The 14,300-nt window shown below is 42.9% G+C and overlaps 1 protein-coding gene across 2 annotated transcripts in view; it reads left to right on the plus strand.

The window, feature by feature from the left end:
* Positions 1–14,300, plus strand: part of Megf10 (multiple EGF like domains 10) — a 163,152-nt gene that overhangs the window by 68,382 nt on the left and 80,470 nt on the right. The window lies entirely within an intron of this gene.

A 14,300-nucleotide genomic window follows, 5' to 3' on the forward strand; every position in this document is an offset into this window, starting at 1 on the left:
ACAAGTAGGGTGTTGGTCAGCTACCCCTCAGTGGAAGGGAACTGGTGAAATCAGACATACATCAATCAGATGTTGTCCTTGGCTTCCTTTTGGCTAATGACAGCAAGCAGATCATTGTAAGCCAGGCAGCCTGCAGCAGACTCACAAAGGAAATGCCCAGGGTCTCTTCCAAACTCACTTCCCATTCTCTGTGCTCCTCCAGATGCCTTGCATCCCTCTGCTGGGTGCTGCTGCAAAGGAAGGGACCCTTCTGAGGATCCTTTCCTCTGGGGGAAACTTAAAGGCAGCTATCCTGTCCTCCTTAGCTGGAAGTTCAATGTTAACTTGAGTTAAAGCTCTAATGGGGACTCCCGGGCTTGCAGGGGATTTGAAGGGAAAGGTCTGAGATCTGGCTTCTCCCCCCTTTAGCTTGCAGGCCAGCGCTGGAGGATCAGTTCCCATGGATGTGCCCTCTTGTCTTTGGCACTTGTTGAGAGAACCTGGGAACCGTAAATAAAAGGCCCCAACTCCCACACACTGATCCCTATATGATTTCCTGTTCTTAGCAGAGGGGAGTGTGACAATTGATTACCAGAGCGGTGAATAAATATTCACAGCTGATTTTAACTTGGCCAACTTCATGTAAAACTGAACTGGCTGTAGGCAAACAGGGAGCTAGAACTGTTGTTGATGTTCGTATCTGAAAATAACTCTGAAGATGAGAACTCTGTTCTAATTCAGATGTCCTGCTTAAAAAAGAAAACAAAAAATATACATGTTTTAAATTGTTTAGTACTTTCTATATGTATGTTTTTATGATGAATCAGTTTTCTTTACAGAATCTAGGTAAAAATGTTTATGTTTAGAAACTGCTATGGTAAAAAAATAGTTCATACTTTGATTGGAAAAATAAAACCATATTTTATATGAAGTAAAATAAAACAGGCAATGGACTTTAACCTGAAATACTGGGGCAAGGGCTACATCTGCAGCTTACTTAGTCAAGATTCATTTCTTTCCAAGAGACAGATATACTGTACTTTAGAGAGCCACGGGAGGCTGTTCGTCATGTGACACATAATTCTCTCCCCCATACCCCCAGCCTCTTCCTTTGTCTTTGGATATTAAGTTATATTAGACTGGAATTAACAAAAATGCTCCTCTTGGGGAGAATAGGTGCTTCTCTTGGAAGCAGCTGTCCGGAACATGGTATTTAGAAAGAGTCTGAGGCTAAGCCCGGGATGAGAGGAAGCACCGGTCATTAATGGGTGACCCAGGGTTGCAGTGGGTGGCCTGCATGCTCCATATTTTCTGTCCCTGAAATTATCCAGCATCCTAAGGGAGTTTTGATCTCTTGGAGAGATGTCGTGGAGATATTAGTTGTTCCGGTTAATCATCATGGTCCCTAAATCACCTGTCACAGGCCCCCGTTAGACCCATCTCTGCCACTTAACTGATGGTCATGCCATCCACTATACCAGCTCTTGTCTCCAGGACAAACTGGCTGCTTCTGGGAAAGTCGGAACATTTGCCAGACTCACTCAGCAGAACCCTGTCTACACTTTTGTCAAGTGGATGGAGACATCCACATTCTGTCTCAGTGTCAACCTAAGAAGGATCGCCCTGGGAGAGAGACAGCAAGCATGAGTATGTTGACCAACTGGGTAAGGCCTGGGGAAAGAGCTGGCTGAGATGCTGACTCACCTCCCATGCCCTTGGTGACAGTGAATGACACAGTTTTGCCTTTTATCCAGGTTTTGTGTGACTCAAGTCTTTTTTTTTTTTTTTTGAAGAGTTTTGAATCCAGATTTTTTAGAACATGAGTTGCTGGCGAGACCTCTCAATTTTTTTTTTGGGGGGGGGGCGCTGTGGAGACTCAGCATTTGGCAGAGTGCTGTTTAAGGGAGAGAAGAGCTTCCCTGGTTGGTAGGCAAGACCTGAAGGAGTGGGAAAGCCTCTTTTTGAAGTTCAAGGCAGCCGGAGCTTCCTACTCTGAGTTTGTCGGAGTCTCACAGGCTTGTTTAATTTGCAGTTACGAGCTTGTCAAGCATTTCCAAAAAAAATCTGTTGTCTTTAGACTCTTGAGCACACCCTTTTGAGTAGAGATAAAAGTGAGACAATCCCGTTAGGCTGGCCAGAGACAAGAATGCAATGGTATGTCCCTCAGTGTAACTACCCAATAGTGCCCCTCCCGCACAGGCGCTGGATTTTTTCATGTTTCCATAGGGACCCTGTTCTCCGTTGCTATGGAGTCCTACTTGGTTCAGAGGCACCTACCAGAAAGTGCAGGGGAAGCCTTTTGTCCATACACTGCACCAGCAGAAATTCCAATTTTCCCACACGCCCTCTTGGGTTTTCCAGTTGGGGATGCTGGGCGCTGCTAGGAGTGCAGATATGATCTTACACATGATGCAGTGGGTGTTTGTTGCTTTCCTGATTGTCGCTCCTTCCCTGGTAGGTAGAATGTTATAAATAGGAACTCTGAATTTAATCTTGAAGAATTCCACTATGAATTTCAGATAGGCTCAGTGCAATTCTGATGGAAATCTTGCTGCTGCTCTTTCTGCCAAAGCAGGCCTGACTTTAGGATCCCAGGGAGACTAGACTAACAGAAACAATGGAAACTTGCCTCACCTCCAGGAAGCAAGTCTCTGAAACTGCAGTCTTTTCAGGATGGTTAGCATGTCCACAGGCCTAATAATTCATGCAGCGTCCTTACAGGGACTGATAATCGCTAATGTAAAAGCCTGGAACTGAGAAGCAATTTGAACTGGACTGCTGTTCCAACCTTTTTAGGATAAGGTAATTTAAAATAATAGAAAAACACATTTTGATCTAAGTGAAGAACATTGGCATGGCCAGGTGGCAGGCTTGCATTCCCCGCCCCCCCCCCCCCAGTCTGGCATAGTGACTGCCAGCGTTTGTACAGATAATCCAGTGGTAAACCTAAGGCATCCGTCTGAGCCACACACACTGCAGAAACAGTTTTGTGTTCTTCAGCTGTAGCATTAAGAATATCTGAAGTTGTAGACTTACTCTGTTTTCAAGACAAATGAGTCCATAAAAGGCTTGAGAGAACTCAGAACTCGTAGAGAATTTTCAGTTGGTAAAAGAAACTTCTCTACCAGGTCCCCCTGAGGACCCCTTAGGCTGAGATGGGTCTCCCTAATCAGCTGGGTCACAGGAGTGACCAATATCCTAATGGACAGTTAAATGAGGACAGAGGTCCAGTGGATGCTTATCCTTCAAAAGAGCAGCTGAGTTATACTTGTGTGGAATGCTTGTGTGGAACTGTGGGCATAAAAAGAGGGAAGTTGCCAGAGATAGAACTCTCCTAGGAGAAAACTGGCTTCCCAAAACTGGGTCTTGGGTACCATCTGTAGTCACATGCCTCTCATTTGAATGATGGAATGCTTCTCCTGTAGAGTTTATTGCTACATTATGAAGGTATTTGGGGAAATGCCATTGGTTCAATACTCTTTCTCTCTACCATTTGCTGTAACCTTTATTAAATTTGTTCTTTGACAATTTCATACATATATAGATCATTCTGATCCTGTCACCCCACCTTATCTGCCTTTCCCCTCTTTCAGATCCTCCCCCTTCCTCAAATCCCATCCCTACATTAATTTCTTTTGCTGTGTGACCTGTTTCTGTTTGATAAGAACCATCTGTGATTTAGTGCTATTCATTGGAGCCTTGTGGGTTCATCAGTAAGTAGACAACTGAAGACAATAGCTGTTTCTCCCCAAGAACCCATCAGGAGCCAGTAGTTCAACAGGAGATGGTAGATTTCCAGGAAACCCTCCCCTATCCATGGTTGACTGTTGACAGGCTCAGTTTGGGGCCATGTCAATTTAGCCAAACAACCATAGTAAAATCTCTCCTAGACCATGAGTCCTCCTTGGTCATAGGTTTTTAAACTAGGTTTACACTACCTGGTATGAATTCCCTCTTGTGGAGTGGGCTGAAACTCCAATCAGAGGGCAGTTTGTTACCCCTACAACAGTCATACCATGATTGTACCAGTGGGTATGTTTTTCCAGGTGGGTTAGTAGATACCCTTTCTTAAGGACTACATTAGCTTATTAGATGCTCTGGGAATGCTTGGAGCAAAAGGCGTGTCTCAAACTTTATTTTTTGCCATGAACCTCCCTCCCACATCAAACAACCCAAGAAAGGAAAGGTTTTAGCTGAATCCTGTAGTCGGAAGTTTTCCTGTGTCCCGAAGCTGCTCTGTCCCAAGTAAACACACAAAGGCTTGTATTAACTAAAACTGTTTGGTCTATGGCTCAGGCTTACTGCTAACTAGCTCTTTTATCTTAGGTTAACCCATTTCTGTTATTCTTTGTATCGACATGTGTCTCGTGGCTTTACCTGTGTTCAGTTACATCTTGCTCCCCCAGCAGCACTCAGCATCTCCCTGACTCTGTCTTCCTTCTTTCTGTATCTTTACTTGGATTTCCTGCCTGGCTATAACCTGTCTTGCTGTAGGCCAGAACAACTTCTTTATTAACCAATGGTAGCAACACATATTCACACTGTACAGAAAGATATTCTATTGGAGAAAATTATAAAGGCCACTCCACGTAGTTAAAAGGAAGATTTATTTAGTGGATGACTTACAAATGAAAGAATGGATAGGTCGCGGGGGTCTGGGGAAGGCGACTAGCAATCCAGCGGTGTTCTCTGGAGCTCTGCACAATCAATCTCCACCATCCAGGGTCCAGGCGCAGAGAGCGCGCCCCGAGCGAGCGCTTGCCCATCCAGCTCTCAGGTTTCCAGCACCTCCCCTTGCCCCGCCTCGTAGGCGTGACAGTTGCCAGAGTCTCAATGGGGGTTGGAGCTTCCAGATCCAAGCTGGAATGGCTACCCACTACATCATTCCACAGCAGATTCCACAGGTGTAGCAGACATATCCCTCCTACAGCATGGAGGAGGGGTCTATTACACTGGCTTCACTGTTGGGAACAGTGTTGTCTGGGTCTTTCTCTCAACAATTTAACCATTATCACTGGAGGTATGTCATGGCCAACCATTATTTATCAAGAAGTAAAGATGTCAACACATATGCATATAAAATGTAAAAATCTGAATAGCCATAAAAATGACAGATCTTGTAGGATTAAATTTAAAATTAAGGGGAAAATAGCAGTTAAATTTAAAATGTGACCTTCAAGGAACATAAAGTCCCCTTCATTTTATTTATGTATTTATTTATTTATTTTTGGTTTTTCAAGAGAGGGTTTCTCTGTGTGGCTTTGGAGCCTTTCCTGGAACTGACTCTGTAGCCCAGGCTGGCCTCGAACTCACAGAGATCTGCCTGACTCTGCCTCCCAAATGCTGGGATTAAAGGCATGTGCCACCACCACCTGGCCCTTTATTTGTTCTTTTTGGATCTTTGCTGATGTGCTGTAAAGTTGTCTGAGTAGCAAATCCAGATGGTCTGACATATATTCAAGTTTTAGACTTTACTTTTTTATATTTATTTATTTTTATATTTGGTGTGTGTGTGTGTGTGTGTGTGTGTGTGTGTGTGTGTGTGTGTGTGTGTAGGGGTTGCCACTATGTGCATGTGCCATGACTTCCATATGGAGGTCAGAGGACAACTTTTGGGAGTTGGTTCTTTCCTTCCCATACGGGTCCTGGGTTCAAACTTAGGTCCCTAGACTTGTACAGCAAGCACCTTTATTTCCCTACTGGCTGGCCCCCTATTTTATTTTTTAATACAGCATCTTGATGTATTTCCTAGTCTGGCCTTGAACTCACACTCTCAGGGAACCTCCTGCCTCAGCCTCTTATGTTGCTGGGACTGCAAAGGCATACCACTGTACTTAGCTTGTGGTATACAATCAAGTCTGGTTAGGTCTGTACTTGTCTTTGATTTTAACATGTTTTCATAGCAACTTGGAAAAGCCAGGGGATTAGTAACACTGCTTGATGTTCCTAAGTGACAAAGGATACTGAAGGCTACTGTAGCTCCCAAGTTCCCTAGGTCATGCCCTACTTTTGTATTCCTCTAATATATAGTCTCCATATGTCTGGTCCCCAAAGACATATTAGTTGTTCTATGGACTTCCTTCCTTCTTTCCTTCCTTCCTTCCTTCCTTCCTTCCTTCCTTCCTTCCTTCCTTCCTTCCTTCCTTCCTTCCTCCTTCCTTCTTTCCCTCCCCCTTCCTCCCTCCTTCCTTTTTTCCTCCCTCCCTCCTTTCCTTCCTTTTTTCCTCCCTCCCTCCTTCCTTCCCTCCTTCTTTCCTCCCTCCCTCCTTTATTCCCTCCTTCTTTCCTCCCTCCCTTCTTCCTTCCCTCCTTCCTTCCTTCTTTCCTTCCTCCCTCCTTCCTTCCCTCCTTCCTTCCTTCTTTCCTTCCTTCCTCCCTCCTTCCTTCCCTCCTTCTTTCCCTTCTTTCTTCCCACCTCCCTCCATCCTTTCTTCCCTCCATCCTTCTTTCCTTCCTTCCCCTCCCTCAGTCCCTGCTTTCTTCTTTCCTTCCTTCCTTCCTTTCTTCCCTTTTACCTTCCTTCCTTCCTTCCTTTTTTTTTTTAACATTCTAGTAGCCAAATCCTACAGCTTTGCTTTCTCCTTTTGGAATAAATTAAATTGCTTAATCTATACATTTTCCTTGAGGTGTCCATACTATGAAGCAAAGGTTCTAGACAAGGACAGCAACAGATGTGTCTATTAGTCCTTGACTCTTGGGCATGATGATTTGACTTGTTCCTAGAAGCTATAGATGTATAAGGAGAGTCGAAAGGGTGCATGGGTCTCAGAGTCCAAAAGGAAGTGTCTACAAATCACCATCAAGGGGTAAAAGGGCAAGGGCATGGAGTGGAAGAAGTGTAACTGTCCTCTTAGCTTTCCTCAGGACTGGCTTTCATTATGAATATGTGATTCTGATGCAGAGGCTGGGAGCACATCTCTCAGTCAGGTAAACTAGGGCGCATGCCATGTGGTAGAAAACAGTTCTGAAATGACCCCATGGCCCCATAGTGAGAGGTCAGACCAGGAGAGATGCCTTTCTAAGAACAAGAGAGGCTGGCAGGCCCTTCCTGTGGCACCCTCACACTTTTCTTATAGACATAGATGAGACCAGGCCAGCAGGGACTAATCCATCTCGGGTGAACGCAGCTTCCTCTGGTCCCATCTCTAAATTGTCAGGGAAGAAATTTTATATCCTGTTCAGAATGAGTCAGAGTAGGTTGTGTCATCAGACATGCCAGAAGCCGAATTGTTAAACATTTCCATGTAGGAAACTAGAGTTTATTCCGGCGCCTTTACCATTCTGCAATGGTGGCTCATTATGATCATATTACTGGAGTTCCTTAAATCTGATTGAACCTAAAGAGACCGATGTGAGGGCTGTGGCCAAAATCCATAATGCCCGTGTAAGTTCAGAATTAAACGAAACTCCACTTTCAAGCAATGAATGGGATTATGTGCTCCACAGATGGCATTCCTATTCCTTATATGGGCTCCATTGCAGCTCTCTATCTCCACACACATTTTTGGTTTTGTTTTCCCAATTTAAGTTATTTGCTTCACTGAGGAAAATCTCAGGGGAGCATCACATTGTGATTTTTTAAAAAATGTATTGACACTTCTCCAAATACATTTCTTGAGAGGATTCAAAGCAATGCCTTCAAAAGCATTTGCAGAGTCCACAGGCTCTTGCTGAAATTTCAGGCCTGGGAAGGTAGCTCAGTGTCAGAGTGCTTGCCTAGTATGTGTTCAATCTTTGGCATCACAGAAAAAGAAGATTTAAAAAGAATCTTGTAAAGTATGTACAGTATTTTAATAACAGTTCAGATGTTCTGTTCCTCCCCATCCCCTTGGTATATAAAGTTATTTGATTCCCTTTAGAATGTTCTCTTCACATTCAGCTGTTTTTTTAAACAGCTCAGTTTACATAAAATGAACTGTACATAGTTAAGTGTAAAAATTGGTAAGAATTGGCGTATGTACAAAACCGTAAAATCCTTACCGCACTCATGATAGTGAGCCTACTCACAACTTCCTCCATCCACTCCTCCCTTTCCAATGAGCCTACTCACAACTTCCTCCATCCGCTCCTCCCTTTCCAATGAGCCTACTCATAACTTCCTCCATTCACTCTTCCCTTTCCAATGAGCCTACTCATAACTTTCATTCACTCTTCCCTTTCCAATGAGCCTACTCATAACTTCCATTCACTCTTCCCTTTCCAACAAACCTACTCAAAACTTCCTCCATCTTCTCTTCCCTTTTCACTCTTCCTCAGGCAAGCATCACTCTGATTCTGTGGCTCCAGGCTAGGGTGCATTTTCTAGAGTACTGTATTCTCTCTGATGTCTCATTTCTTTTATAAGGCACAATGAATTTGAGATTCATCTATGTTTTTGTGTACATCATTAGTTTGTTTCTATTTGTTTCTGAATGATATTTTTATATGTGTATACTCTACAATTTATTTACATTTTCACATATTTATGGATACTTAGATATTTTCCATCTTACCATTATAAAAAAAAAAGCTGCCTGGAGAACTGATGTACAAGTGTTTATATGGCTTACACTTCTCTTAGGTAGTATCTGGAATAGAGTGGAAGAATTGTTTGACATTTGGACACAGGTATTCAAATCTGCTTTCTTTGTGATATAGCTCAAAACTGGAAACAACCCAAATGTCCATAACCATTTTGAGACAGTTCTTTCTTATTTTGATGCACACATTATTATTGTTAAATGGCCTTCATTACCTCTGAAAACAGTCTTTCCTCTAAAATTATCGTAATAATATAAAGCAAGTTTTGATCACCATTGTATCTTGATTGGTTTTTGGTTAACTTGACACAAGCTTGAGCTATCTGAGAAGAAGAATCTCAATCAAGAGAATGTCTTCATTAGATTGCTTTTTGGCAAGTCTGTAGGGCATTTTCTTGATGAATGATTGATGTGGCAGAGCCCAGCCCACAGTGAATGGTACCACCAGTGGGCTAGTGGTCCTGAGTTGTAGAAGAAAGTAGACTGAGCAGGCCATGGAGAGTAAGCCAATGAGCAGCACTCCTCTGTGTCTTCTGCCTCAATTCCTGCTTCCAGGTTCCTGCTTTGGCTCAGTGATGGAGTGTGACCTAACAGTTGTAAGCTGAAATACACGCTTTCCTCCCCCACATTGCTTTTGGTCATGGCATTTTATCACAGCAATAATAAACACAGATAAGAGAGTTAGTGTGTCATTTTAAACTATTTTATATTTCATGTGTTTTGTTATTACATTTCACATGTAATTTTCATAAACATAATAGTTTCTTGCTTTTTTTAAAAGCTTCAGCCTGTTAAGGGAGATGTTTCGGCCATTTCACTTGATGTAATTACTGATGTTATTAGGTTTGCTTTCTGCGATCCACCCGTCCTCTGTTCTCAGCCTCTTCTTCTTTTTTGTTGGATACTTTCCACACTAGTCTACCCTCTTTTTTTTAGTTTATTAACTACAACAGTTTTGCTGTTTTGTTTGTTTTAAGGCTGACAGCATCCACATTATTTAACTCTTCTTATACTCTAAGTTTAAATTATACTTTAGAGAGAGGGCGGGGCATGTACTTTGTGGCAGTGTTTTTAATTTCCCTCACAGCATTTGATCAGCCTATATAGGCTCTTGTGATCCATTTGCCTCAAAGTCTAGGAGAAACTCAGAGCCCTTGAATATCTTTCTAACAGAAACGGGCCTTCAATTCACTCTGCTAATATAGCCACTTTGTAACACTCACCTGGCAGGTCTCTCAAAAGGCCAATGCATTAGTTTGGAGTGATGCTGAGAAGAAAACAGGTGTATAACAGAAACCCAAGCAACGAGGGTTTGTAAGTGTCTTGCAGATGGCTGATGGTGCTCATTCATCTGTGGGAAGAATTCAGAGTAAAGAGTCCCAAGGTCCCCTTGCTTCTTTTCCTAGGATTGTCATCTACATTCTGAAAATCCTGCTATTTGTTACTCAAGGTTTCAGGGAGGAGGGGAAGCTGGACTGACCACCGAGTCTGTTTGCCTTGTTTTCCACATGGGCACATCATTCTAGAACGAAAGCCGAGAAATGTGGTGGTCGCTCTAGTGTGTCTGGCATGACTGGGACTCTGCTAATAAAAGAGGAGGAGGCATTAATTATCAATGTCTGCAGAACACACTGCTAGCAATAACTCTGTAGATCGCGCCATTAAGAGACGCGAAGACCCTGTAAGAATGGGCAGAGAGGAATTTTGCATATGTTTCCCCATTATATTTATTGCATCCAGAGTTCTAGTTGCCTAATGTGCTCTTGCTTTCTCCACAATGGCTATCCATCTAGGGCCACTATGCATAAAGTCTTTTGATGGCTATGGAGTAAGTTATGTGGCTGTGGGATGGGGTAGGAGGGTGGGGTACTATTTAGAATAGGTAGCTATTCTAAAAGTGTCCACTTCATTAGCTCAGATGTCTTCTCTGTCATGAGATCTTCCTTGATCTAACCCCAATTGGAATTAATTAATACCGTCCCCTAGTTCCCACAGTATTTTTTATGATAACATTTGGAGATATAATTCACATTACTGTATAATTTATAGTTAAATTATGACATTCAGGCTAGTTTTAGTATATTCAGAGTTGTACAAAATCACGAGACAAAATTTTAAATATTTTCTTCATCTCAAAAAACCTGCATTATGTCACTCATTAATGTATTTTTCGGGGTTTATTTTTTGGGGGGGGGGGTTGAGACAGGGTTTCTCCATGTAGTTTTGGTGCCTGTCCCGGATCTCACTCTGTAGACCAGGCTGGCCTCGAACTCACAGAATCTGCCTGGCTCTACCTCCTGAGTACTGGGATTAAAGGCATGCACCACCACCACCCGGCCTGTATTTTTTTTTTTTGTATGGAGTATCCTATTTGGATATTTCATATGAATAAGTGATCCAATATCCCCTCACAATCTCCTACTCACGCTTCTGTGGCTCCTTCCCCTCCAGACTGAGTTCCTAGTTTGCAGATCCATTCTATTTTCCTGATTCCGAACATTACATGGTATCCTGTTCTTCTGTGTTTGTTTGCAGAAAGGAAAGGGACACAAAGATGGTAAACTATGGGCAGTCATTTTTAAGAGATACGTTTTCTTAATTTAAATGAGTTGATTGCATCATTGCCTTTCGAGCAATGGATGCCTTGCTTGTACAGGCGCATTTGGGCTGTGCAGGCGTCTTTAGTCTGCCCACTCTTCTTGTCTGCCACCTTTTCTCCATCCCTAAGAGTCAATCCACAGGGAAATGCATGTGGAAAAAGAGAAATTACATTACAGCTAATGTCACTCAGCATTTACAAGGGAAAGGGATGAGGCCCATGGCATTAGTGATGGGATTTAAATGGATTTAGGAACTGAGGCTGAAATAGGACCCTAATTAGAAGATTCCAGGGTCATCATGTCAGTCTCCACCTGTCCACCAACAGACAGGCTGTCCACAGCTCCCACTTCAAAGACTCGGCCTGTTTGTCTTGTCTGTGTTTCTTGCCCCTCTACTCCTAGGGGAGAAGTGGCCTTGGCTGAGCCTTGCAGTCTACTGTCCCTCCAGCTGGGTCCAGATTGTGGGTAGAGGTTCAGCTTCTGTCCAGCCTCAGAGAAAAGCTGCTAAAAACATAGAACATGTACTTAACTATTTCCTTTTAAAGGGATGAGAAAAAAATACCTTGTTGCATAGAAAGTTTGTGCTAGGGTTTCTCTCTCTCTCTCTCTCTCTCTCTCTCTCTCTCTCTCTCTCTGTGTGTGTGTGTGTATACAATGTGAGTGCAGAGGCCACAGAACAACCTTAGGTGTCATTCCTCAGGAGCTATCCACCTTGTTTTTTGAAACAGGGTCTTTATTGGCCTAAAGCCCATGGATCCAGCTTGACTGACTGGTCACCAAGCCCCAGAGATCTGCCTTTTCCTATCTCCCCATTGCCAGGATTACAAGTCAGCAAGTGAGTGCCACTGTTGTTTCTTCTTCTTCTTCTTCTTCTTCTTCTTCTTCTTCTTCTTCTTCTTCTTCTTCTTCTTCTTCTTCTTCTTCTTCTTCTTCTTCTTCTTCTCCTCCTCCTCCTCCTCCTCCTCCTCCTCCTCCTCCTCCTCCTCCTCCTCCTCCTCCTCCTCCTCTTCCTCCTCCTTATCCTTGTCCTCCTTCTCCTCTCCCCTTACTCTTCTTCTCCTTCATCTTTATTGAGTCCTCATCCACCATTGTCTTCATCACATCTTTGTCTTCTAACTTGTAGGTTGAACTCAGGTCCTCATGCTTACAAACATTGTACTCACTGAGCTGTCCCACGAGCTCCATGTTTTCTTAGTTAACTACCCCCTTTAAAGATAAGAAGAAAGGGCATGGATAAGTAATAATGACTTCCTTTTCCTGTGGGTGAGACCTTATAATGATTCTTTCTGCCTATGCTTGAGACCCAAATCATTGAACACTTGCTAAGCTGAATGTTCTTCCCTTTCTTCCCAGCTAGACGCTTTGGCAGGATATGCATGGCTAATTCACATCTTGAATCTCCTTGTTTTCCCTTGTGGGGTTAGTCCTGTACACTTAGTACCTAGAGTGGGTGACAGCTAAAGCTGTCTGGGGAAACTGAGGACAGGTTCAGTTGATCACCCAGAGTCAGTTGCTGTCGCTGCATCACAAGCTGTCATACTTAGTGTCTCTGTAGGCTGTGGCATCTTAGGTCACAGAGCACTTTGTGCATTTTATAGCAGCCCCACTGCTTCCCTTTGCCCCTGACCATCTGTGAGCACTTGTACATGGCTGTTATTGGATTTGGAGAGTCAGAGATGCTGGGAAAGAGCACAGAGAAGAGAAGGAATTTGGATGACAGAGTCGAATACTGTGTGAGGCTTCTACACAAGGAATGGACTGTAGACCATTATCTTCATCACTTGGATCATTATTTCAGGAGGCAATACTCAAAGGTGATTCCATTAGATTGAGTTTTAATTAAGACCCCACCCCTCCACACCCACTCCTAATTAGCTTTCAGATGAATTGGTTTCTATATCAATAATCCATCCACATTTTGTTTCAGACTTGGGTGTAATGGTAGCTCAAGAGATTTCTTAAAATAATCCAGAGTTTAAAATTGCCACCACGGGATCATTTTTTTCTTCATTTGTAATAAAGAAGCCCTGTTTCACCTTAAAAGTAAATAGCATCTACTTTCTAAAATGTCTCAAGATATAAAAACATAATTTGAAATAGCTTTAGTACCCTGAAGGAGGAAAAATTGCTAAGCAGCCATGTGCTTGGAACCTGAATGCCATCAGTCCATGAGGCAGGTCAGACAAAGCCCTCTCATGGTGGCATGCTTATGACAGGTACCAGTGCTCTCAGAAAGTGACAGTCCTCTGGACATGCTACCCTGTGACACAGTGTGTGCAGCAGAGAGTGCGATCTTCGCTGTCATCCCACCTCCTGTCGCATTTAACTGAATCTTGCGTGTTTGCATATGGCAAGTCGTTGGCTTCAAGTATGTCCATACCTACAGTTAAACAGCTAACAGGAGAGAGCTCTGTGGCCTTACAAATGAATGCCACCTGTGAGGTCACGCACGTGCATAGAAATAGAAGGAGACTGAGGTCAGCACACATTGACTTAACGTGACAGTGTAAGTGACATATTGTGGGGCTGGTATATTCATAAGCTATGGGTGGTTTCTGCTTTTTATTACAATTAAAGGGGTAATATTCTCAGTCAATATTTACAGAATTACCAAGGGCTTCCTTGGAATTCTCGTGTCAGGAAACTGTATCATAGGTCAGAATCTCATTCTCAACAGGTCTGATATCCCAGCTACTAAGTCACTAACGTGTTAAAACGTGCTCTGGTGGCAGCAAGTCCTTCTGTGGTCCTCTGTCTATCGGTTTGAGCTTCATTTGGACTTTTCCTTGCTAATTCTGAGTGAGGTGCTGACACATCAGCTTGGTTCAAAGTCTCTCTCATCTGCCCTGCTGTCCCCGATCCTGCAACAAACAAAACTCGTTCCCATTGGTCTTTGTTTTGATCACTGGTGTTTGCTTTCTCTTCATCCCAAATAACTTCCCCTGTGTCTCTTCATGTCTAAGGTCAAGACTTTCCAAATGACTATCATTGTGAGTCTTATATATTCATAATGGTCATCTACTACAGATTCATAATTATTCATATGTATTTATACATATGTACTATAGATACATTATACCGATAATGGTAAATAAAGTACATAAAAGAATATTTAATGACATGCTTCTCATTATGTTGGGTGGAAAAGCAATTTAAAAATTACTATGGTTCTATTTTTTATGATGAGAAAAACACACAGTAT

This window comes from Peromyscus maniculatus, chromosome 19 (genome assembly GCF_049852395.1).
Source record: "Peromyscus maniculatus bairdii isolate BWxNUB_F1_BW_parent chromosome 19, HU_Pman_BW_mat_3.1, whole genome shotgun sequence".
Lineage (NCBI taxonomy): Eukaryota > Metazoa > Chordata > Mammalia > Rodentia > Cricetidae > Peromyscus > Peromyscus maniculatus.